The sequence below is a fragment of the Malaclemys terrapin genome, chromosome 9 (assembly GCF_027887155.1).
Source record: "Malaclemys terrapin pileata isolate rMalTer1 chromosome 9, rMalTer1.hap1, whole genome shotgun sequence".
NCBI classification, from domain to species: Eukaryota; Metazoa; Chordata; order Testudines; family Emydidae; genus Malaclemys; species Malaclemys terrapin.
The window spans coordinates 80,217,681-80,240,906 of record NC_071513.1 but is presented as its reverse complement, the minus strand read 5'-3'; the positions used below and the strand labels follow the sequence as shown (position 1 = coordinate 80,240,906).

The following is a 23,226-nucleotide window of genomic DNA, read 5'->3' as shown; positions in this document are numbered from 1 at the left end:
GGGCATTTCTGGCACATGATGGCATATATCACATTGGTAGATGTGCAGGTGAACGAGCCCCTGATGGTATGGCTGATGTGATTAGGTCCTATGATGATGTCACTTGAATAGATATGTGGACAGAGTTGGCATCGGGGTTTGTAACTCTCAGTTCTCCTCACTCTCGACAGGTCAGTTTTTGAACCCTAACACCATTCTTTCTGTGAAAGTGGGGCAATTGGAGTGGATTTCCTGAGGATTTAGGAAGGCTGTATATACCTGTCAAAGGGAACTTCTGACGTAAGCTATATAGGTCAAGGAATTTTTTCTCCGCTTAAGTTTAACTGTTTGCTTTCTACAAGACAAGGTCTGTTGGACTGATTCATAGATTCACAGATTCTAGGACTGGAAGGTACCTCGAGAGGTTATCGAGTCCAGTCGCTGCCCGCATGGCAGGACCAAATACGGTCTAGACCATCCCTGATAGACATTTATCTAACCTACTCTTAAATATCTCCAGAGATGGAGATTCCACAACCTCCCTAGGCAATTTATTCCAGTGTTTAACCATCCTGACAGTTAGGAACTTTTCCCTAAGGTCCAACCTATACCTCCCTTGCTGCAGTTTAAGCCCATTGCTTCTTGTTCTATCCTTAGAGGCTAAGGTGAACAAGTTTTCTCCCTCCTCCTTAGGACACCCTTTTAGATACCTGAAATCTGCTATCATGTTCCTTCTCAGTCTTCTCTTTTCCAAACTAAACAAACCCAATTCTTTCAGCCTTTCTTCATATGTCATGTTCTCAAGACCTTTAATCATTCTTGTTGCTCTTCTCTGGACCCTCTCCAATTTCGCCACATCTTTCTTGACATGCGGTGCCCAGAACTGGACACAATACTCCAGCTGAGGCCTAACCAGAGCAGAGTAGAGCGGAAGAATGACTTCTCGTGTCTTGCTCACAACACACCTGTTAATACATCCCAGAATCACGTTTGCTTTTTTTGCAACAGCATCACACTGTTGACTCATATTTAGCTTGTGGTCCACTATAACCCCTAGATCCCTTTCTGCCATACTCCTTCCTAGACAGTCTCTTCCCATTCTGTATGTGTGAAACAGATTGTTCCTTCCTAAGTGGAGCACTTTGCATTTGTCTTTGTTAAACTTCATCCTGTTTACCTCAGCCCATTTGTCCAATTTGTCCAGATCATTTTGAATTATGACCCTGTCCTCCAAAGCAGTTGCAATCCCTCCCAGTTTGGTATCATCTGCAAACTTAATAAGCGTACTTTCTATGCCAATATCTAAGTCGTTAATGAAGATATTGAACAGAGCCGGTCCCAAAACAGACCCCTGCGGAACCCCACTTGTTATGCCTTTCCAGCAGGATTGGGAACCATTAATAACAACTCTCTGAGTATGGTTATCCAGCCAGTTATGCACCCACCTTATAGTAGCCCCATCTAAATTGTATTTGCCTAGTTTATCGATAAGAATATCATGCAAGACCGTGTCAAATGCCTTACTAAAGTCTAGGTATACCACATCCACAACTTCTCCCTTATCCACAAGACTCGTTATCCTATCAAAGAAAGCTATCAGATTGGTTTGACATGATTTGTTCTTTACAAATCCATGCCCGGCTATTCCCGATCACCTTACCACCTTCCAAGTGTTTGCAGATGATTTCCTTAATTACTTGCTCAATTATCTTCCCTGGCACAGAAGTTAAACTAACTGGTCTATAGTTTCCTGGGTTGTTTTTATTTCCCTTTTTATAGATGGGCACTATATTTGCCCTTTTCCAGTCTTCTGGAATCTCTCCCGTCTCCCATAATTTTCCAAAGATAATAGCTAGAGGCTCAGATACCTCCTCTATTAGCTCCTTGAGTATTCTAGGACGCATTTCATCAGGCCCTGGTGACTTGCAGGCATCTAACTTTTCTAAGTGATTTTTAACTTGTTCGTTTTTTTATTTTATCTGCTAAACCTACCGCCTTCCAATTAGCATTCACTAGGTTAGGCATTCCTTCAGACTTCTCGGTGAAGACTGAAACAAAGAAGTCATTAAGCATCTCTGCCATTTCCAAGTTTCCTGTTACTGTTTCTTCCTCTTCACTGAGCAGTGGGCCTACCCTGTCTTTGGTCTTCCTCTTGCTTCTAATGTATTGATAAAAAGTCTTCTTGTTTCCCTTTATTCCCGTAGCTATTTTGAGCTCATTTTGTGCCTTTGCCTTTCTAATCTTGCCCCTGCATTCCTGTGGTGTTTGCTTATATTCATCTTTTGTAATCTGTCCTAGTTTCGATTTTTTATATGACTCCTTTTTATTTTTTAGATCATGCAAGATCTCATGGTTAAGCCAAGGTGGTCTTTTGCCACATTTTCTATCTTTCCTAGCCAGCGGAATAGCTTGCTTTTGGGCCCTTAATAGTTTCCCTTTGAAAAACTGCCAACTCTCCTCAGTTGTTTTTCCCCTCAGTCTTGATTCCCATGGGACCTTACCTATCAGCTCTCTGAGCTTACCAAAATCCGCCTTCCTGAAATCCATTGTCTGTATTTGATGATTGCTGATCCTGGGTTCTCTCGCAGCAGGTAGAATCTCATAAGAGAAATTTCCTCCAAACAAAAAGCTGTGTACTGCAATCTAATTGATGTCCTCTGCTTTGCACCAGAAAGGTTTCCCCTCTGTGATATGAGTTTTTCTTTGTGGTTGCATCAAGGAGAGAGACCTTTATTACAGTCACCAGCTCGTTGATAGGAAGCGAGGCAGGATAATTTCAAATGCAGCAGAGAGCAAAAAGAAAACAAGGTCAGAACTAAAGCTGAAGAAGCACAGACACTTCGAGTCCCGTCCCATGACGTGTTGAGTATGCTCAGCACCTCCCAGGAGGCACTCAGAACTTCATGTGATTTGTCCCCAAGAGGCACTAATTACCACATAGTGGGAGATTTTAATATATTGCTGCTTTAAACAGGTATGACAGAGGGTTAGAGGCCTAGTTCTGCAACATTCATTCCTGTGAGTAATCTCATGGATCAGTGAGATGCCTTCCAGAAGTTTATGTAGGAGTTGTAGGAATGGGCCATAACAGGACAAATCAGAACTAGTCAAAGTACAGACAAAGGGAGTGGGTTAGTGAGAGTTTATGTCTTCTGAGTGTTTGTACTCTACTCTTTACTTGGCATTTACAGTGAAAGATTGTTGCTTTTGTTTGCACCTGTTAGGTGCTGACACATGTGTTTGCAAACTAACAGCCCACTGCCTGGATTATGATTTGGTATCCTTAAAGCAAGGCAGAAAGAGAAAGAGATTAAATTGCTGAGAAAGAAAACTGGTTAAGAAACAGAGAATTGCCAAATTTACCTTCCCATGAATCAGAAAGTAGCAAACTTGGCACGTATGCTAATGTTTTGATCATTTTGGACACCTGAAGGGAAGCAGATAAGTACAGCTGAAGAGCAGCTTTACTTCTTTCATGACAGAAAATGTACCTGTTAAGTTATATGCTAGGCCAAGCTGAGACATGACCCTGTCGGCTATACGGCATAGGCAACTAGATCAAGTAACCTTTGCTCACTTTGGAATACACTTACTCAGACAAGTAGTTCCATTGACTTCAACAGAGCTACTTATACGAGTGGATTCTTTCCACTGAGAGGAAGTTGCACACTTGCCTGTGTGCACGCTCTGTGTGTGTGTGTGTGTGTGTGTGTGTGTGTATCTAATGTTTTGAAATGTTGACTCTACACTCCGGGCTGTGTTTTTTGCCATCAATTAGAGCGTGTTTATTTTGGGGTGTTTTTTTAATCATGCACATGAACATGCACACACACGTACGTATATAAGGACTTAATAAAAACTAAGGGCTAGTTTGTACCCTGCCGTTCTGCATGTGAACAAGACAGTAGGTACAGTCTCCCCAGCTATCTACTTTCTGCCTCTCCTTACAGCAGGTCTGAATTTGACGCTACATCTTACAATAGAGATGGTGACGTTTTGAGAAATTACTGTGCTACAGGATAATGTTGTTCCTATTCGTTAGAAAGGTAAATTAAAGCTGATTACTCACGCTTTATGGAGTGCAGATTTGTTTTTAATTTATAGGGATTTACACTCAAATGCCTCCATGAAAATAGATAAATATGTACGTTGAACCCATGCATTCCTTTAATCCAACTCCATAGCAAAAAATTAAAACCCCAGAATTTGTGTGTGATAGTTTGTGAATACTCATGCCCACCCCACCCCGCAGCCTCATTTTGAAAGCCAGCCTTCTATGCATAGTGGAGTCCTTCCTTAAAACTTATTTCTCCTAGAATGCCAACAGGAAATGATACATTAAAAGTAAATAAACAAAACCCTCTAAATTCTCAGTGCATCCCATATTCTCAGTTTCTTTATTAGACTGTAAATCCTTTTGGGCAGGGACTGCCATCACTTGTATGTTGCCCAGTGCAGAGCATATTGTGCACATACTACTAGTAAGAATAATACAAATTAAAAAAACATGGGAGGGGAAAGTCCATGAAAAAAAATCAAATTGTGGCCCATCTGCAGTGGAAAAATCCCTCCATTCTTCCCATTCTGAGAAGGGGCTGTTCCATCATTGGAAAGGTGGAGTATGATCTCAAAGCCTTGCATAGGCTGGAGAGCCACAGTGACATTGAGAATACTGCAGCTCTCCAGCCAGACACAACTATGGCTCTGAACATGTTCAGACTCCCTAGCTCAACATGGCTGGTGCCCCCACAGCTGCCTTCATTCAGTGGCTAAACAGAGCTGTGTGGCTGAAGTTCCATGTGGCAAAGAATTTTGAAATATGGCTTCATTCTGACTTGGAACAAACATGATAAAATTCTTTGTGAAGGAAAAAATCTGGAAAAAAAAACATTTAGTTTTGATTCCAACTATTTATAAATTGTTTTATATTATATTGTTATGAGCTGGGTTAAACCTTGTTATGGGTTCAGTTAAAACCTCATTGAAAGTGATGTGTGAATTCATTCTTCACTTAAGGTAGTAGTAAGAGACAGTTAAGGGCCCACAACTAAAACAAGGGCTAATAGAATCTGCCCAGAAACTAGCACCATGGCGGGGTGGAGGGTTCCACTGGGTATTGTTCTGACCAGGTTAGGTCAAAGAAAATACCAGATTCCATGATCAGTTTCTACTCCCAACTGCAACAACCAGCAAGACTCTGACCTTTGATTTAGCTGTTTGAGTCAAGAAAATATAACAATATGTAACTTTTTTTTAAACAAAAAGTCATTTCAAAATGAAAAATTTCAACATTTCATTCAAAAAATGTTGCAATTTTTGCTTTTTCCCCCTGAAACAACATTCTGTTGAAACTGACCCAGTTTTGCAAAGCATTTTGCTTAAACCTCTTATCCTGACAGAACGTGGGACCACCAACTGTAGTTTTTCTGAGCAGCTCTAACAGGAATGCAGCTGCCTTTCCTTTGCAAAAGGTGGCATCTGGCTCTTCCACCTTTGAGTGGAACCTCATGGAGCACTCATTTATGAGCCAATTGTGAGGTCATAAATCCCCTCAAATGCCTCTTCTTTCCGTTCCCTATGCCATGTACTACAATCATGGGGTGAAACACTGTCTCTTACTGCTGCATGACATTAAAAAGTGACATGATCACTACTAAACGTTGTGAGCTCTCCCATTTTGACCCAGGTAATGAGAGCCTTGAGCATCATTAATCTCAACAGGGTTTTGTTCCCCTCCCCCCCCCCCCCCCCCGGCTTATGTAACACCAGTCAGGGAAGCACTTGCCAAGTTGGGCAGCTGGTGTATGGCTCTGTGCCCAGGTGCCATTTTAGAAAAATTCAGGGAGCAGGGGGCAAATTCTTGCCCAGTCAGATTGAAATTTTCTATGCGACATGTATTCCCAAGGCAGCTTTAAAAAAAACAAAACAAAAAAAAACCACATTTCAGTTAAAAAATTTCAGCTGTTTTGAAGAATGGGATTAGGGGAAAATACGTTGCCCCCATGTTAAAAATATTCTTATAACCTTTTCATTGAGAAACTTTACCATCTCTGTTCTTTGGAGTAAAGGATTTAAGATTGGGGGCCGAGGGGGGGAAAGAGAGAGACTTTGTCTTTTTGCTAATCCTGTGAAACTCTACCTAAAGTTGGCTAAATTATAATAAGTCTCTTTAAAAAAAAAAATCTGTTTGCACATGTTCAGGAGAGACTTCTTAGAGTTTGGCAGTAACATTTTTTAAAGATTCCAACTGACCTGGATGAGTATACTCCATCCTAGGACTGCAGGGGCTGAACTGGACAATTACTCCTTCGGGCTGCCAGGGAAAATTTCTGTGGAATTGTGAGATTAAAGACTGATCAGAATGAATATGCACGACAGGTCAATTAAGATTGCGGGAACTACCTTAGCTCTAGCATTTCCTAACTTTTGAGTGTTTGATTCAACCTTAACATTCTTCTAACATAATTTTTTTGGATGTAATATCTGTATAAACCATAACAGCAAAGCGATAGTAACTAAAATAGTCAAGAGAATTCTGACTGTATATAATACGTATCTTATACAATTTCCTATTGTGGTTACACTTACTAATGAGCATTGAGTATCCAAATATTTGCATGAACCATAGTAGTAAATCTGAAACAGTCATCTCAAATTTGAGTTGCTTATTTTATTGGTATCAACACACTCATTGCAGAAAGTGTCAAGTATGTGAAAGTGTGGCTTAAACAATATCTGCTATGGTATCATTTGCCAACAATGGTAATCTCTGCAATTGCATGTGGTTATTTCAAAATCAAGCAGTGTAAGTGTAATGGAATATGTGCAATGCATATTAAAGCTCAATTATGGAAATAACTTTGAACATGTAAAGCATGGAATGCACTTCATTAAGTTTATGAGGAAATTAACAAAAATCTGTGTTGGACACACGTATTACAACATCTTGCCAAGGCAGTGTGAAGATGAAAGCTGGAAGACATTTCTGGATTTCATTCTTGCAGTGAAGCTGAAATTTTGTGAATATTTACAGAGGTTTCTGCAGGTTTTATAATAGTAATAATACCTATCTTATATAGCTCTTTTCATCAATAGATCTCAAAGAGCTTCATAATCTATATTGTATTTATCATCACAACACCTCTGTGAGGTAAGGAAATATTATCCTCATTTTACAGATACAGCACTGAGGTATGCAGAGGCTAAGTGACTTGACAGAGGTTACATAGGAAGTCTATGGCATAGCAGGGAATGGAATCCAGGTCTCCTATGTGCTAGGCTTGTACCCTAACCACTGGACCATTCTTCCTGCATGTCCTGTTTTGTGGGGCCCCTTCTGTAGAACAGTATGTAGGACTTCAGTACTTCACATTGGATAGGGTTGGCCTGTGGGCAAGCTATCGGGGTGCTTGTCACTGGAATCTTAGGCAGGAGGGTTTGCTATTGATAGCGCTTATGGCTAAAAGATATTTCCATTGTGGGAGCACCTGTCTTTTGTTTTCTAGCTCATTTGATCAGCAGTGCTAGCCATAGGGAAGCGAGGAACCTCTCCTGTTAGTTTTTCTTCAGGTAAGAAGCACTACATGCTGATTTAAATTAAAAACAAGAGGCACATTTCATCTATTATTAAAAATCTGCATTGCTAATACATGAAATGTGTATCTCCATTGCACTATACAACCAAAGCAAAACAAACAGAGGAAGAATCTTTCCTTATCTGTGCAGGCATCCCAGGGAATCCGAACACTGCTGCTACTGTCCACTGGAAACTGTGCTAATGCCCATGGTATCTGTCTGAGGTATTTCTAAGGCTGCTGTCACCTTTGTATCTAAGGTAGCATTAAAGGCAGCGTTGAGCATGACCAAAAGAAGGCACATTTTCTCAATGTCCCTTTTCTTCTGAATTGTGTCCCAAATTGACACTGGAAACTTTATAATGAAAAATTAAAATCCAATAACTATAATCATTTCACACATTCTGCTTTCCCATTTAAACAAATGGGAAAGAATAGAACAATTAAAAATGCATGGGAACCAAAATCTCAGATCCAAACACAAACTAGGAATGTTCGAGTCCAAATATATATTTTGTGGCTCAAGCCCATCATTAATAAATCTCTCTAGGGACTCAGCAGAGGCAAACCCCGTCTGTTCTAAACCAATTTCATTTCAGGTGCAACTGAGTTATGAAAAAAAATCAAAAACGATTCAAGAGATATTTCCTAAACTTTATTTAATTAGAGTAGTTATGAATTTTCATTGCCCCAGGTTACGTAATTTACAGGAGTAGATTTCATTTGCTGTCTAAGCCAAAGATCTCATGTCCCTACGAAGTTATGCTCATCTGGGAGGAGCCTGGCCAGTCTGTGGAATTGCTGAGCTTACAACCTTACTATTTGTCATTCAGTATACCTGATCATTGGGTTCAGGAAAAGAAATGTGTGTGACTGAAAGGCAGTTGGCTCTTTTGTTGCAGCATGGCCATAGTTCATGATATACACATTAATAAACTGTTTTCTGCATTTGGAGCCTGATCCTTTTGAAGTTAGTGGAAAAATTCCCATTGATTTTAATGTGGATTGCATCAGACTATTAGTAAATTGGCAGGACCATTGAGTTAGGAGGGAAATAAATTGAATTAGGGATTCAGTATGGAGAATGGAACATATATAGCCCTAACTTATCACGTATGTGTTATGATAAGCAGTATCTTGAATAGAATCCAGGAACGCTTCCATCATCTGCATGCATATGCTTTATGCAGCCATATAACATCCAGCTCTTACAACTGCTTTGATCATCTTCAAAGAACCTATTCTTATCAGAGTCGGCGTTGACCTGACTTAGCTTCTACAATATTCAGAGAAGTCTGAGTCCAATCAAGGTGGTTCCAGTTACATTCTACAAAGTGGATTTGGTAAAAGTGAAAAATGAAGACTGACATCTGTTAGAATACTGCTATGTACATGTGGAGAAACAGCTAAAGCCAGGGAGCTCCATAATCTGCTCAGCGAAGGTAGCTTCCTTTAGCCGTTTTTAACCATTTTTTATTACGTTGATTCACTAGGGTTTCAAACACTGAAATCCAACAAATATTTACACATGCCTTAAAGTAAATGCAATTATCTATCTCCAAAGATAAAAGGCTAGCACCTTAATCAGCAGCACCTGCTGTCTTTTATTTTCTTTCCTTTTCAGAAGAAAAATAAAAGGTGATCATGCAGTAGAAAGATATTTCATTTTTCAGTCCTATACTGGATAGCATTACAAAAAGGCAAGAGGAAACTGCTAGATTGCTGGAAGGCATCCCATTTCCACCACTGAAAATAAAAGACATTTCACACGTACATTTTAGAAGCAAGATTTTTTTCCTATTACTGATAAAATGATAAAAACAGACATAATATTAGTGATTTCCCAGCCCCTAATGAAAGCTTTTCATACTTTGAGACCATATTTCTAGAGTGTGACATGACAGCCTGAGACAGTTTGGAAAAACATGTATAACTTGTACTTGCCTAGAAATGAATGATTGCTGGTTATGTCTTTTAAAACCCTTCCCAGAAGTTATATACCAAACAATTCATGCCATTAACAGTTTTAGTAACCACTTGTGCACATGGGAGTCATCTCAAGCTATGTTCTAGCTAAGAACATGAGAATCTGTCTTGAGTCCACTTGAGTTCTCAGTACTGAACCAGAGAAAATCAGTACTTTCATATGGATTCCGTAACAGATGAATTTGCCCACATATCAGAGAGATACTTTGTGCTCCTTTCACCACCATCAGCCAAAAAATAATCAGCCAACTGCTTCTGTACCCTTCAGGGAAAAAGGATGTCCAGAAAAGAAGCCCCTGAAAATTCACTGAACAAAGCAAGGAATACTTTGTTTGCATGTGGGCTGGAAATTAAACAAACTGATTATCTTAAATGCGTATTCAAATACAATCCCATTTAGTGACCATTCAACCTTCATCAGAAATAAACTGTCAAGGCAAAATTAGAGGCTGTAGAGATTTATCTATATAAGGTGTCCGTGTGTGTATGTAGAGGAAAGGAAGATGGGTGACATGGATACCAAAAAACAATCATACCCAGGTATTAAAATAAAGACAGGCCTAATCCCATTACTTTCCCTGCAGGCTCTGAGCAACTCCCATGGACTTTATTGAGAGTTATCAGATCCTGCAGGATCTGGTGTCCTAGGGAAGATAATAAAAGGTGCAGAAAGAAAGGCTCAGCTGGAGGAAATCAGCATACACATGCAGTACCAATAAGTCCCTTGATTTTGGTGACTAAATTAATTACATATGTCAAATCTCCCTAAATAAATCAAAATGTTTGACAGGGGGATTTTGCTGCCAGCTAATATTTTAGCTGTCTGGTAAGCAAGCTGACAAATGTGAAGGGATTCAGAGCTAGATTTAATTTGCTTAATTTATCCAGTTGTATTTGAAGGGGCCTCCATTCAGTTCTTGCAGATGCGTACAAGTTCCACAACAGCCAGTCTTACTAAATATCCTCTCTCACTCAGATTGGTATCACAAATAACCCAATAGGACTTGAAGACTTCTTCATAAATAGTAAAACGAATACCCCATGATGGGCTGCCCCAAGTCCCCCAGCCCTTCCAGAAAAGCCTAATAAATGTACCTTGCAACATGCCCTGAGTTTAGGGAATCTGACTCTGTTGGACCAAAGGCAGGGAACAAGTTCCAGAGCCTATGACAGTACTCTTATCATTCAGGGAGAGAATTAGGACCTTTCTTTTAAACCAAATGGCTAGTAGCTCGATTGCCTCTGATCTCAACTGCTACAGTGTCACACAGGGAGAAAGGAAGGCTCTCCAGTCACAGTCCAAACCACTTAGGACCACCAAAGCCAACAGTTTACATTCAGTGTAGAAATTAATGTGACAGCCAGTGCAAATCTTTAAGCACCAGGTAGTATGATCTTTGTGCATATCTTTCTGAATGGTTTTGTGCTGTAGTCTCATATGTACTGTGTTGCAATAGTCTAGTCTAGTCTAGTCCCAAAGCGACAAATTCATATATAATGGTAGCAAAGATCCACTTCCAAAAGAAAAAAGTGCATTTTTCTTGCAAAGCTTAGCAGAGTGTACGGAGAGTAAGCCCACAGTCTTGGCAACTGCTGCTACCTGGCAATCTGGGAGTAGCCAGGAATTTAAAAACCCACAGTCTGTGCCCTGGTATAACAAATTTAGTAGAAATCTCTTTATCCTGGGTTTTAGCTTTTTCCCAGTGACAAATTGGCATAGGCAAAAGGCCACACAAATATGGTATACTTTGCCATTCCTTTCAAGTAATTAATGGTAATGCATTAAATGAGACAGCCTTGAGATAAAGAGCAAGACAGCTGAACAGCCACTCAAGAGGTCAGCATAGTTCTTCCTATGTCCAGTGAAGAGGAAAATCTTCCTGATATCAAAATTGAGTTATGCTTCATCTATGTGGATGTGAATTGATATGCCAAACTATAGTCTATCTTGTCAATCACCTGCCCCTTGATAAGTATATAGGGTAGTTGTTGAAAGATTCTACAGATGTGAGTTGTCCATTAGATAGGGAAACAGCCAGCTCTGAGTCAGTGCTGCTGTTTATATGCATGCCCACCAATTATTTTAAGGTTGTCTGGCAATCAGCAGAAGTTGTGTTACACCAAGGGGCCCACAGGATTGAATGGATGAATGAAAGCAGGTGCTTTGAATCCAGAAATGGAGAGGAAGCTACTCGTTGAACTGTTTTGCTTAACTTATTACTAGGCAGAAATAACCATCAGTCCTTCCCAACAAGTAAAACGTTGCCATGGTCAAGCTGCTTTTCCAATATGAAGGATTAGGCCTTGCAACCCTCTGTCAGAGAAGTAGGGCACACAGAAGTTAAAGGGCTTGCTCAACTTCACCCGGGAAGCATGTGGTAGAGCTGGGATAAAACCCATATTTCCTGGTTTCCGGGCCACTTCTATAGCCATGAGGCCATCCTGCTGCAAGTCAGCTTATATTCTTTGGTGTCTATCACGGTTATTAGCCTCCATCACCACAGTATTCAGGTACCAATAATTAGACTCTATGGCCCAAATCCCAGGCTGCCCTGCAGCCAATTTGTGCAACGCAGCTTGTGCAAAGCAACACTAAAACTAGCATGGCCAGCCAGAGGATCATCCATCTCACTGCAAGGTATTCCTCCAGTGTAATGGCTCCTATGCTAACCCCATCCCAGGTGTTCATGCAGGGGGAAAGGTGGCAGGAAAGAGGGTTGTGTCCAGCTTCAGAATCAGCCCCTTTGGGCCATTGGCAGACAACATACAGTTGAGCAGCCTTCAGTGAGTGAGGTAATAAGGAAGGGGTCTGTTGGATCTGAACTGGTTCTCCCATCCCAAAACCTGATACACTCAACATGAGAAATGTAATAAACAAGCACTAGTATTGCCAACCCCAAGCATAAAAGTTTCTAAAAAATAAATACATACAAAAATTTGGCTCTTTTAATTTGCCTTCTGGGTTTTGAGTCAATAGGATGCACTCAGGTCACATTTTCAGCTTTTCTCTGCAACTATGAGGGCTTGAAACTTACATTTATTTTTAAATGAACACTGAGGTTCTCCCACAATCACCTGCCTCCAGCAGCTGGGACATTAAGAAAAATATCTAATCTCTAGATACTCTCAATCAAATTGCAAGAACAGCAACAAAACACTTGTTTACTTACAAGTTAACCCATTTGTGCTTTGCTATCTCTGTCACAGTGCACATGCATTGCTTTGTTGAGTGTGAGAATGCAGGTTTATTAACTGTCTGCAGTAAGCTGTTTGCACTGATTTATATTCATGGATCTGTAAGCGTAACATTCAAACTGGCCTGAAATGTGAACCTTGAGCTGAAATAGGATGACCAAAGATGAAAGAACATGGAAAACTATGAAAGGCATATGGGTTTTGCCCTATCTTTCCTTAAAGTGTATCTGAATCCTATAAAAACTATCTGCATCTTTGAGACTCTTACAATAGCCCAGACTGATATTTCGTTACCAGAGAACTGGAAATCCTTCCTCTCTGGAAACCCTACCAGGATGAAGAATTAGATGTGGAGGTACATCCATTGTGTATAAATGTAGAATGTTCCGTTTTTCAGGTTTGTGGTCTCTTTCTACATTATTCTATCTCCAAACCCACTCTGATCCAAAACTAAGTTTAAAGTAGCATAATTAACCATGCTAATCCCATGCATTACCAGTCCAAAATTGCTTCAGTTGTTCTTTGTATTGCATAGAGATGACATACCTGATAAAAATGGCATAAATAGTTAGATTCTCAAATACAGTGCTTTATTCACATAGTTAGTAATGCACTGCCAAAATGAGAGCTGTGGCCCCTCATGTACTAGGAGGTCTAACTGGTGTGAGTACAACAGTGGCATCCATCAAGTGTTCATGACTGCCCCTGATCTGTTCAACGCCATTATCAGGGCCACCAGGGTAAGGGGGGCGGGCAAGTGGGGCAATTTGCCCCAGGCCCTGCAGGGGCCCCCACGAGAATACAGTATTCTATAATATTGCAACATTTTTTTATGGAAGAGGCCCCCAAAATTGCTTTGCCCCAGGCTCCCTGAATCCTCTGGGTGGCGCTGACCATTATTGACTGAATGATGGAAGCCATTACTAGCCACATACTGGGGCTGGTACTGCATGGTTTCTGCATAACAGACCTGGAACATTAGGCTGACTTGGCTATGTTACAATCTTCATGAACTAATCTCATTGATACCCTGAATATATTTACAGAAGAAGCAAGTGAGCTTGGTCTTCAAGTCAATTAGGAAAAGACCAAAACTTATGAAAGTGACTGATGGACCTCTACTCCTACCCATCGTAATCAATGGACAAGAAGTTGAATTTGTTCACTCACTTGAGTATCTTAGCTCTGTTATCACCAAGAAGGGAAGTTGCCTTGCTGACATGAAACTTCAAATGAGGAAGGCTACAGGTGTTATGCATGCTCTTTGGAAGCCTCTGTGGCATCCACGCCACATATCAACTTGGGCTAAGATACGTACCTATCAAACAGCAGCTGCTTCTGTCCTTTTGTATGGTCCTATTTGGGCCACCACCAAGATGCAAATGCACCAGCTGAGTGCTTTCAACAAGAAACAGTATTGACATATTGAAGGCATATGATAGTTTCATCACGTTACAAATGAGGATGTCAGGCGTCGGACCAGCCAGCCTCCAACGTTTTCCCAAGTGAGTCAATGCACGCTCAGGTGGCTTGGTCATCTGCTCGGCATGCCAGCCTTGTATGTTGGAACCAACAAAAAGAGGGATGGAGAAGACTCCATGGATAGCCTCATGTGCCTCAGCCTTAATGTAGAGCAGGCTGCAATCATGGCAGGAGACCTGGCTCTGTGGAAACAGGTGATCCAAAGATTGAACTCCATGCTCCATGAGCAGAAGAATTAATGAATAACGAAGTCACACAATCAAAATAAATCTATGATTTGAGAAACCAGCGGGGTGTTGATCATGTGACAAATGTTAAAATTCACTCATCAATAAACTCCAACACTGGGGACACAGCGATTGATACGGATAAACAGAGCAATTTTATACAGAAGCTTGTTTACCTGAATCTGAAACTCTGGTTAATAAATTCTGCAGCTCGAGTTAGCAGAACATTTTCACTGGAGATGAAAGTCTCTTTCTACCGTCAGTCTATGAATTTTTTATTGTCTTCATCTGTTCAAGTGTTGGTAAGTGTTATGGATGTGCAATGCCTCCAGCATGCCCACTGCTTCAGCCAGCGTGACCTTAAGCATCCAGCAGTCACCTGCTATGCACAGGAACATTACCCTGTGCTATGAACTGCCTGTCTCATTATGTTCAGTGTTCAATGCACTGGTCTTAATATCTTTAGAAAAACATCCTCTCCTATTTAAGAAAATGAAATGTCAAGAGTTACCGTATAGGTAGGCTACGTCTACATTTGGAGCTAGGGGTATGATTCCCAGCTCACATAGACACAGTTTATACTCAGTCCTTATTGAAGCAAACTCCCCTAGAAAGACTTTAGGCTTTGACTCATCATATTTAAATAAGCTCTTATTATGTTCACTGGGACTCTTATTCGTGTTGTGTCCACTTCTTGTGAAAGCCAGAAAAAAATAGATATATATCTTTCTGGCTTTCACAAGAAGTGGACACAACACTAAATATATATATATATACACACACACACACACACATATATATATATATATATACACATACTCACACACACACAGCCTCTGTGACTAATAAGTGCTATAAATCTTGCACTAGTGACTTTACATTTAATTCAGATATAAACAAGCCACCATATCCAAACAGAAAAAGTATTATCTGCATTTCTTTTCACTCATTGCAGCGGATATTGCCAAGACCCCTTCAGGAGAAGTATGGCCCACAAACAAGCTATAAAACAAAATTAATAACTTTCCGAGAGAAGAGGGCAGGATCTGCAAAAACTAGTTTAGTCTTTCGCAGTTTTGTTGTACTTACCCAGCTAAATATCTAGTGGTCTTCCCTAGACTTCCAAACCCACACATACACACACACAAACTAAACAACGCCTGTCAACTGCTATCATATCACTAGGCGCTGGACTGGCTTTAGGATTTGGGAAAGGGGCAGTGAGATGTTTCTGTCACGTTACCTCAAACTTAGTTGGCTCCATTAATATTGGGGATGGGGTATAACAGGGTGGTATTTTTAGGCCATCATCAGACTCCTCAGAAAAAATGAAGTCCAGGTGCCTGTGCTGGGATCTGTGCATAGATAGCAATTAAAAAAAAATCAATTATTCCAATTAGTTAGGAGTCCATTAAATGATCTGTTTCCAGCTGTCATGAGGGTTATGTATTTTAGGTTCTGTTCTCTGCCTTGTCTCTAATTTTTAACTGTAAAATCTGGACTAGCCAGCAGTATTATGTAACACAGCAGCTGAAAATAGCCAGCCCATCCCTCTTCTCCAACCTTACAAAGAGTGAGGACATCTGCTATGGAAACTGAATAAAATACAGGGGCATAAATGCATCATTTTCACAAGTCTAAATGTTGAATGTATTATTCTCATTCTCCCCTTCCATTTCTTAATCAACTTTTCCCATAGTGTCCCATTCTATCCTTCTCTGGACCATTTGTTTTACTTTCACCCCAATTCTATCAACTGTTTCTTTTCCCCTCTATTAAGCAGAATAGCTTTGCCTCATTTTTTTATTAATTGAAAACTATGATCTGCCCCTTCATTTCTCCCATTTTACATATTCTCTTCCCCCTTGCTCCCTTTTCTTCCTTCATTCCCGTTTTTATTCCCTTCTGCATTCCATTGTCTCCTCCATCCCCCGCCAAATCTCTCTACTACTCCTATGACAGGTTGGATCACAGAAACCCTGTTGGGACTGCCAACTGATGTGCCAAGACTACTTCTGCCCCTGCTTTCCCTGCCAGCTTGGGACTCCAGCACCCTGTCTTGTTGAGCCAGACACGCCAGTCTGCTCCAAAACAGACCCAGGATCTGAACCACGTGCCCCAAAGCTGAAGTCTTAACTGAAAGCAACTTAAGTGTTCCTGTCTTTAACACTCAGATGCCCAACTCTCAATGGGGTCCAAACCCCAAATAAATCCATTTTACCCTGTATAAAGCTTATACAGAGTAAACTCAAATTGTTCACCCTCTATAACACTGACAGAGAGATATGCACAGCTGTTTGCCCCCCCCGGTATTAATACATAGTTTGAGTTAAATATGAGTAAAAAGTGATTTTATTAAATACAGAAAGTAGGATTTAAATGGTTCCGAATAATAACAGACAGAACAAAGTGAATTACCAAACAAAATAAAATAAAACACTCAAGTCTATGCCTATGTAACAGTTTCGGCCGGGGTTCGGCCGTCAGCGGGGCTGTGGGGTATCCCACCGCCTCGCTACACAGAGGCTGAGGCAATGTCTATAGCAGTCCCAGCCCTAGAGCAGGGCGGGGCAGCAAGCAAATAGGCAGTCAGTAACCCAGGCCTTTAGCAGGGGCTGGGTCAGAGTTAGAGTTTGTAGCAGCCCAGGCCCTAGGTCAGGGCAAAAGCGGGGAGTCTGCCACCCAAGGAGTGGGTGGCAGGGGGACGCAGGCCCTCCCACTCCACTGCATCCCAGCCTGGGGCCCTAGCAGCGACGGAAACTCGCTGCTGTCAGTGGGGATCCTGGCCACAACACACTGACATCGGCTCTGGCAGTGCAGCAGCCAGACTGGGGGCTGCCCCCAGGCTACTTCCACACTCCCCCTCGTATGGTACCTGGGCCGTCTTAGTGTCGTTGGTGCTCTCCACCAGCATTGGCTCCTCTGGGTAGGTAGCGAAGGACAGGCTCGGCTTCTCCTCGGGGTAGCTGGCACGAGGCAGGCTCGGCCAGTCCTCCTCGGGGTAGCTGGCATGGGGCAGGCTCGGCCAGTCCTCCTCAGGGTAGCTGGCATGGGGCAGGCTCGGCCAGTCCTCCTCGGGGTAGCTGGCACGGGGCAGGCTCGGCCAGTCCTCCTCGGGGTAGCTGGCATGGGGCAGGCTCGGCCAGTCCTCCTTGGGATAGCTGGTGAGTCAGCAGGCCAGTCGCAGCTTGCGGCTGTTTCCCAAGCGGGAGCTCGGCCACGGACGTCTGCTTTCTCCGCCGGCCTGGGCTCTACGGTCTGGAGGACGAACCCTTGGTCAAAGTCGGAGCTGTACAGGACAGGTTCGCGGCAGAAACAGTCTTTGAGGGCCTGGAAGGCGCTGTCACACTCCGGGGTCCATTCCACCCATCTGGGACTGGTTTTGGTGAGGAGCTCTGTTAAGGGAGCAGCAATGGAGGCAAAAATTGGGGATGAACCTCCGGTAATAACCCGCGAGCCCCAGAAATTGGCGTACGTGGCGCTTCGTAGTGGGTGGTGGGCATGCCGTTAGGGTTTGAACCTTTCCGACAAGGGGTTTCACTTGTCCCCCTCCAATCGTGTAGCCCAGGTAGGTGGTCTCCTGCCACCCGATGCGGCACTTCTTTGGGTTGGCGGTTAACCCCGTGGCTCGTAGGGACCTCAGGACAGCCGCTACACGCTCCAGGTGGTTCTCCCACCGGTCACTATAAATGACTACGTCATCCAGGTACGTGCCCGCGTACTCTCGATGAGGAAGGAGGAGGTCCATGAGCTGCTGGAACATCGCGGGGGCACCATGGAGACCGAAGGGCATCTGAGTGAACTGGTAGAGCCCCGTGGCAGTGGCGAAAGCAGTTTTCGTCTGTGACATGGGTTCGAGGGGAATCTGCCAGTACCCTTTGCTTAGGTCAAAGGTCGTGAGGAAGCGGGCCTTGCCTAAACGGTCCAGCAGCTCATCTACCTGAGGCATGGGGTATGCGTCGAACTTCGAGATGGAATTAACCCGGCGGAAATCGATGCAAAAGCGCTGTGTGCCGTCTGGTTTGAGAACCAGGACTACTGGGCTGCGCCACTCGCTTTGTGATAGTTCAATGATACCCAGCTCTAGCATCGCTCAGCCTTCCTCTTCGATGACCTGCTGCATGCGATAAGGTAGGGGTCTTGTTGACTCTCGGATCACCACCCCTGGCTCCGTCTGAATGATATGGTACATGAGGGTCGTATAGCCCGGCTGGGCAGTGAACGCCCCACAGAACGCCTGCAGGAGGCACCTGGTCTGTTTCCGTTGTTCCACAGTCAAGGATTCTCTGAGCTGCGGTGTGGTGACGTCTTCGGTCGGTGTAACCCGGGGCCCTAACTCGGGCTTTGGTGGACAGGGATTAATTAAGAGGCCTTCCCGTTGCCGCCAGGGTTTCAGGAGGTTGACGTGATACCGCTGGACTTTTTTCCAGCGGTCTGGTTGGTTGATCTCATAGGTGAACGGCCCAATCTTCCGGATCACCTCATATGGCCCCTGCCACCAAGCCAGTAGTTTGTATTCACTGGAGGGTAAGAGAAGTAGAACCTGGTCACCAGGTTGGAACTCACGGACTCGGGCCTCTCGGTTATATGTTTGGGCCTGAGCTTCCTGCACGGCCTTCAAATTCTCTCGAGATAGGGTTCTGGCTTGTGCTAGGCGTCCCTGCAGCTGGAGGACATACTGGAGAAGGCCCTGCGTGGGTGACGGGGCTTGTTCCCAGGTCTCTCTCATGAGATCCAGCAGTCCCCTCGGACGATGGCCATATAGCAGCTTAAAGGGAGAGAATTTGGTGGAGGCCTGGGGTACTTCACGGACAGCCAGGAGCAATGGTGGGATCAACTGGTCCCATCGGCGCAGGTCCTCAGGGGAGAACTTGTGCAACATGTCTTTCAGGGTGCGGTTGAACTGCTCGACTAGGCCATCAGTCTGCAGGTGGTACACAGAGATGCGTAGTTGCTTAATCCCAAGGACTCTGCAGACCTGCCGCAGCAACCGGGAGGTGAAGTTGGTACCCTGGTCGGTGAGGATCTCCTGGGGCAAGCCCACGTGGGCAAAGACCTTGACAAGCTCGTCAGCAATGGTCCTTGTGGTGATGCTCCGGAGCGGGACGGCTTCGGGGAAGCAGGTCGCGTAGTCCACTATGACCAGGATGTATAGAAACCCGGCCCGGCTCCTCAGGAGGGGTCCCACCAAATCCATGGCCACCCACTCAAAAGGGGTCTCCATAATGGGCATGGGGACTAGTGGGGCCGGGGCCGTCCATGGGGGAGCAGCGAGCTGGCACACCGGACAGGAACTACAATAGTTTCGCACCTCCTGGTGCACCCCAGGCCAGAAAAAACAAGACAGACTCCGGGCGAGGGTCTTTTCTTGACCCAGGTGCCTGGCCGCAGGGACCTCGTGGGCGAGCTTCATCACCGCTCGTTGGTGGCACAGCGGCACCATCAGTTGTCTCTGGACCTCCCCGGTGCGGGAATCTCGGTCCACCTGATAGAGGCGGTCACGTCGTAGCTCAAACCGGGGCCATACCTTGGCCTGGACGGGATCAATCAGAGCATCGTCTACCACCGCCAACTGTTCATACGCCCAACTCAGGGTGAGATCCTCCCTCTGGTCTCGGCAGAAGTCCGTGCCGATCTGAAGGTCATGTCGATGTTAGTGGGAGGTCTTTAGGCACGCCTTCCTGGCTCCGAGGTCCCACTTCTTCCGCCTCCTCGGTGGGGTCCTCGTGGCAGTCCCCCTCCAAGGCGGTGGTGATATCGGGGCTCTCCTGCCCATGGGAACCAAGGATGCCCAGGAACTCTGGCCAGTCCCGCTCCAAGATCATGGGATAGGCGAGTCACGGGGCCAGGCCAACCACCATGGTCCGTGTGACTCCGTCAACGGTCAGTGGGACTCGGGCCCTGGCGTAAGGTCGAACGTCACCATGGATGCACTGCAATAGGATGTTCCCCAGCTGGGGGTCTTCAGGGAAGCCCAGGCTTTGGTGGACTAGGGTTTGTACACAGCCAGAGTCAACCAGGGCCCACGTCTGGCAGTCTCTGACAACAACGGGCACGGTGACCTTCGCAGCCTGCGGCGGTCGGGCACGGTTCTCTCCGGTGCAAACGTGCCCAAAGCTGCAGTCCATCTCAGTGCAGTCACGTTGGAGATGCCCACGCTTCCCACAGGAGAAAAAGGGCCCGATTTCGGCTAGCCTGGGTCAGGCTGAGCTTCCCCCCTGGTTCCTAGGGGGACTCCACGGGCCACGGCCGGCCCTGGTCTCAGGCCCCGTGGGGGCAGGCCGAGGGGGACCCTTGAGACGTCTATACCAGGGCTCCTGATTCCACGGGGGATTCCGTGGTTCGGCTCAGGTGCTCACCCATCTCTTGGGGTTGGGGCGATCGAGCCCTGGAGGGTGGCCCCGCATACCTGGCCTGACCGGGGTTTCCGCTTCCAGGAAGTCCTCCATGAGGGCGACGGCGGCTGCTACAGTTGGAGGCCGGTGGCAGAGGACCCAAGTCCTCCCCCGTGACAGGAGGATGTGGATGAATTGTTCCAACAGGATTTGCTCAGTGAGCTCCTCGGGGTTCCGTCTGTTGGGTTGTAGCCATCACTGACGCAGGTCTCAGCTCCTGGGCCACCAACCGGGGTCGAGCACCCGGTGTGTAGGACAGAGCCCGGAACCGCTGACGGAAGGTTTCGGGGCTGATGTCTAGGACGTCTAAAATGGCCGCCTTTACCTGGGTATAGTCTCTTGCATCCTCCGTGGATAACCCCCGGTAGACCGTTTGCGCCGTCCCCGTCAGGTATGGTGCCAGGAGGGCGGCCCACTGGTCTTGCGCCCACCCGGCAACGGTGCGCGACTCTTTCAAAGGTCACCAGAAAGGCTTCGGGGTCATCCTGTGGTCCCATCTTTGTCAGTCTTACAGGCAGGGGGAATCGGGGAGCCCCATCCGGGTCTCCTGGCTGGGGCCCCGTGTGCCGGGGCAGGGCTGTTGCCAACTGCTGTAAGCATTGTTGCTGGAACTCCCAGTTTTGCACAGTCAGGTCCTGTATCAGCTGCTGTTGCTGGGCTCCCAGCTGCTGGACGAGCTGTTGGTGCTGTTGGAGCTGGGCGGCCTGCTGCTGCTGTTGCTGCTGAAGCTGGGCCGCCTGCTGTCGCTCCTGGCTCTCTGTCAGGAGCGTGAAGAGCTTGGTTAAGTCCATGTCTCCTGTGGGGGACCGCTCCCCGCCCCGGACCCCTTCTGGCTCATGCCCACATTCTGGGAAAGAGCTCCCCACTTCTGGTACCACGTGTAAAGGTCTCGGCCAGGGTTCAGCCATCAGCGGGGCATCCCACCGCCTCGCTACACAGAGGCTGAGGCAATGTCTATAGCAGTCCCGGCCCTAGGGCAGGGCGGGGCAGCAAGCAAATAGACAGTCAGTAACCTAGGCCTTTAGCAGGGGCTGGGTCAGAGTAAGAGTTTGTAGCAGCCCAGGCCCTAGGTCAGGGCAAAAGCGGGGAGTCTGCCACCCAAGGAGTGGGTGGCAGGGGGACGCAGGCCCTCCCACTCCACTGCGTCCCAGCCTGGGGCCCTAGCAGCAACGGAAACTCGCTGCTGTCAGTGGGGATCCTGGCCGCAACACTGACATCGGCTCTGGCAGTGCAGCAGTCAGACTGGGGTCGGCTGCCCCCGGGCTACTTCCACACTCCCCCTCGTATGGTACCTGGGCCGTCTTAGTGTTGTCAGTGCTCTCCACCAGCATTGGCTTCTCAGGGTAGCTGGCACAGGGCAGGCTCGGCCAGTCCTCCTCGGGGTAGCTGGCATGGGGCAGGCTCGGCCAGTCCTCCTCAGGGTACCGGGCGAGAGGTAGGTTCGACCAGCCGGTGAGTCAGCAGGCTGGTCGCGGCCTGCGGCTGTCTCCCAAGCGGGAGCTCGGCCACAGACGTCTGCTCTCTCCGCCGGCCTGGGCTCTACTGAGCTCTGCAGGCGGGCTTTTATACTTCTGGTTCGGGGCCATGACCTCAGAGGGGCGGGCGCCGGACCCAGTGGCTCCGCCCACATTGGTATTAGGGGAGGTTCGGCCGTCAGCGGGGCTGTGAGGTATCCCACCGCCTTGCTACAGCCTAATACAGTAAGAAAGCTGAATACAGATAAAATCTCACCCTCAGAGATGTTTCAATAAGCTTCTATCACAGACTGGGCACAATCCTTCCCCCTGGTACAGTCTTTGTTCCAGCTGAGGTGGTAGGTAGGGGATTTCTCATGATTGCAGCCCCCTTTGTTCTGTTCCACCCACTTCCAGTCATTGGATCATGTTTATACCTCTCTGTGCTAGATTGTAGAGCCCTTCTTAAATATTTGTACCCAGGGCCAGATTAACCTTTTGTGGGCCCAGCGTCAAACATATTTGTGGGCCCCCATGGAGGCAATAGAGCATGGTGCAGGAAGGTCAGTCCCCAGAGCGAGGGGCCAGGCAGAGGCAATGGGGCATGGCATGGCAGGTGAAGCCCCACTCCACCCAGTGCCGGGCACTATTTACAAACCCGCAGTTGCCAGACGCACAGTGGCCTGCCCGGCGCTGTGCTGCCAGCGTGCCCCTTCCCCTCAGGGACAGGCCCATGCCACACCACACAGTCCCCCTCCCCCCACACATCCCCAGACTCCCTATGGCCAGAAGCCCCCCAGACCCAATATGTCCATTGCCCCCCCAGACCCACCCACAAATGCTCAGCACTCTGCACAACACCACCCCTGCCCACAGCCCCACCACAACTGCCCAGCACCCCCCACAGAAGCCCCACTCCCTCATGTTCCAACAC

The 23,226-nt window shown here is 46.0% G+C and overlaps 1 protein-coding gene and 1 long non-coding RNA gene across 2 annotated transcripts in view; one reads left to right on the top strand and one right to left on the bottom strand.

Moving 5' to 3' along the window:
* LOC128843404 (uncharacterized) overlaps positions 1 to 6,276 on the bottom strand; it is a 34,018-nt gene extending 27,742 nt beyond the window's left edge. The window contains exon 1 of the mRNA XM_054040222.1: positions 6,232 to 6,276. The gene's annotated coding sequence lies outside the window, so the exon portion shown is untranslated. The remainder of the gene's footprint in view (positions 1 to 6,231) is intronic.
* Positions 1 to 23,226, top strand: part of LOC128843405 (uncharacterized) — a 169,716-nt gene that overhangs the window by 75,865 nt on the left and 70,625 nt on the right. The gene's annotated exons all lie outside the window — the stretch shown is intronic.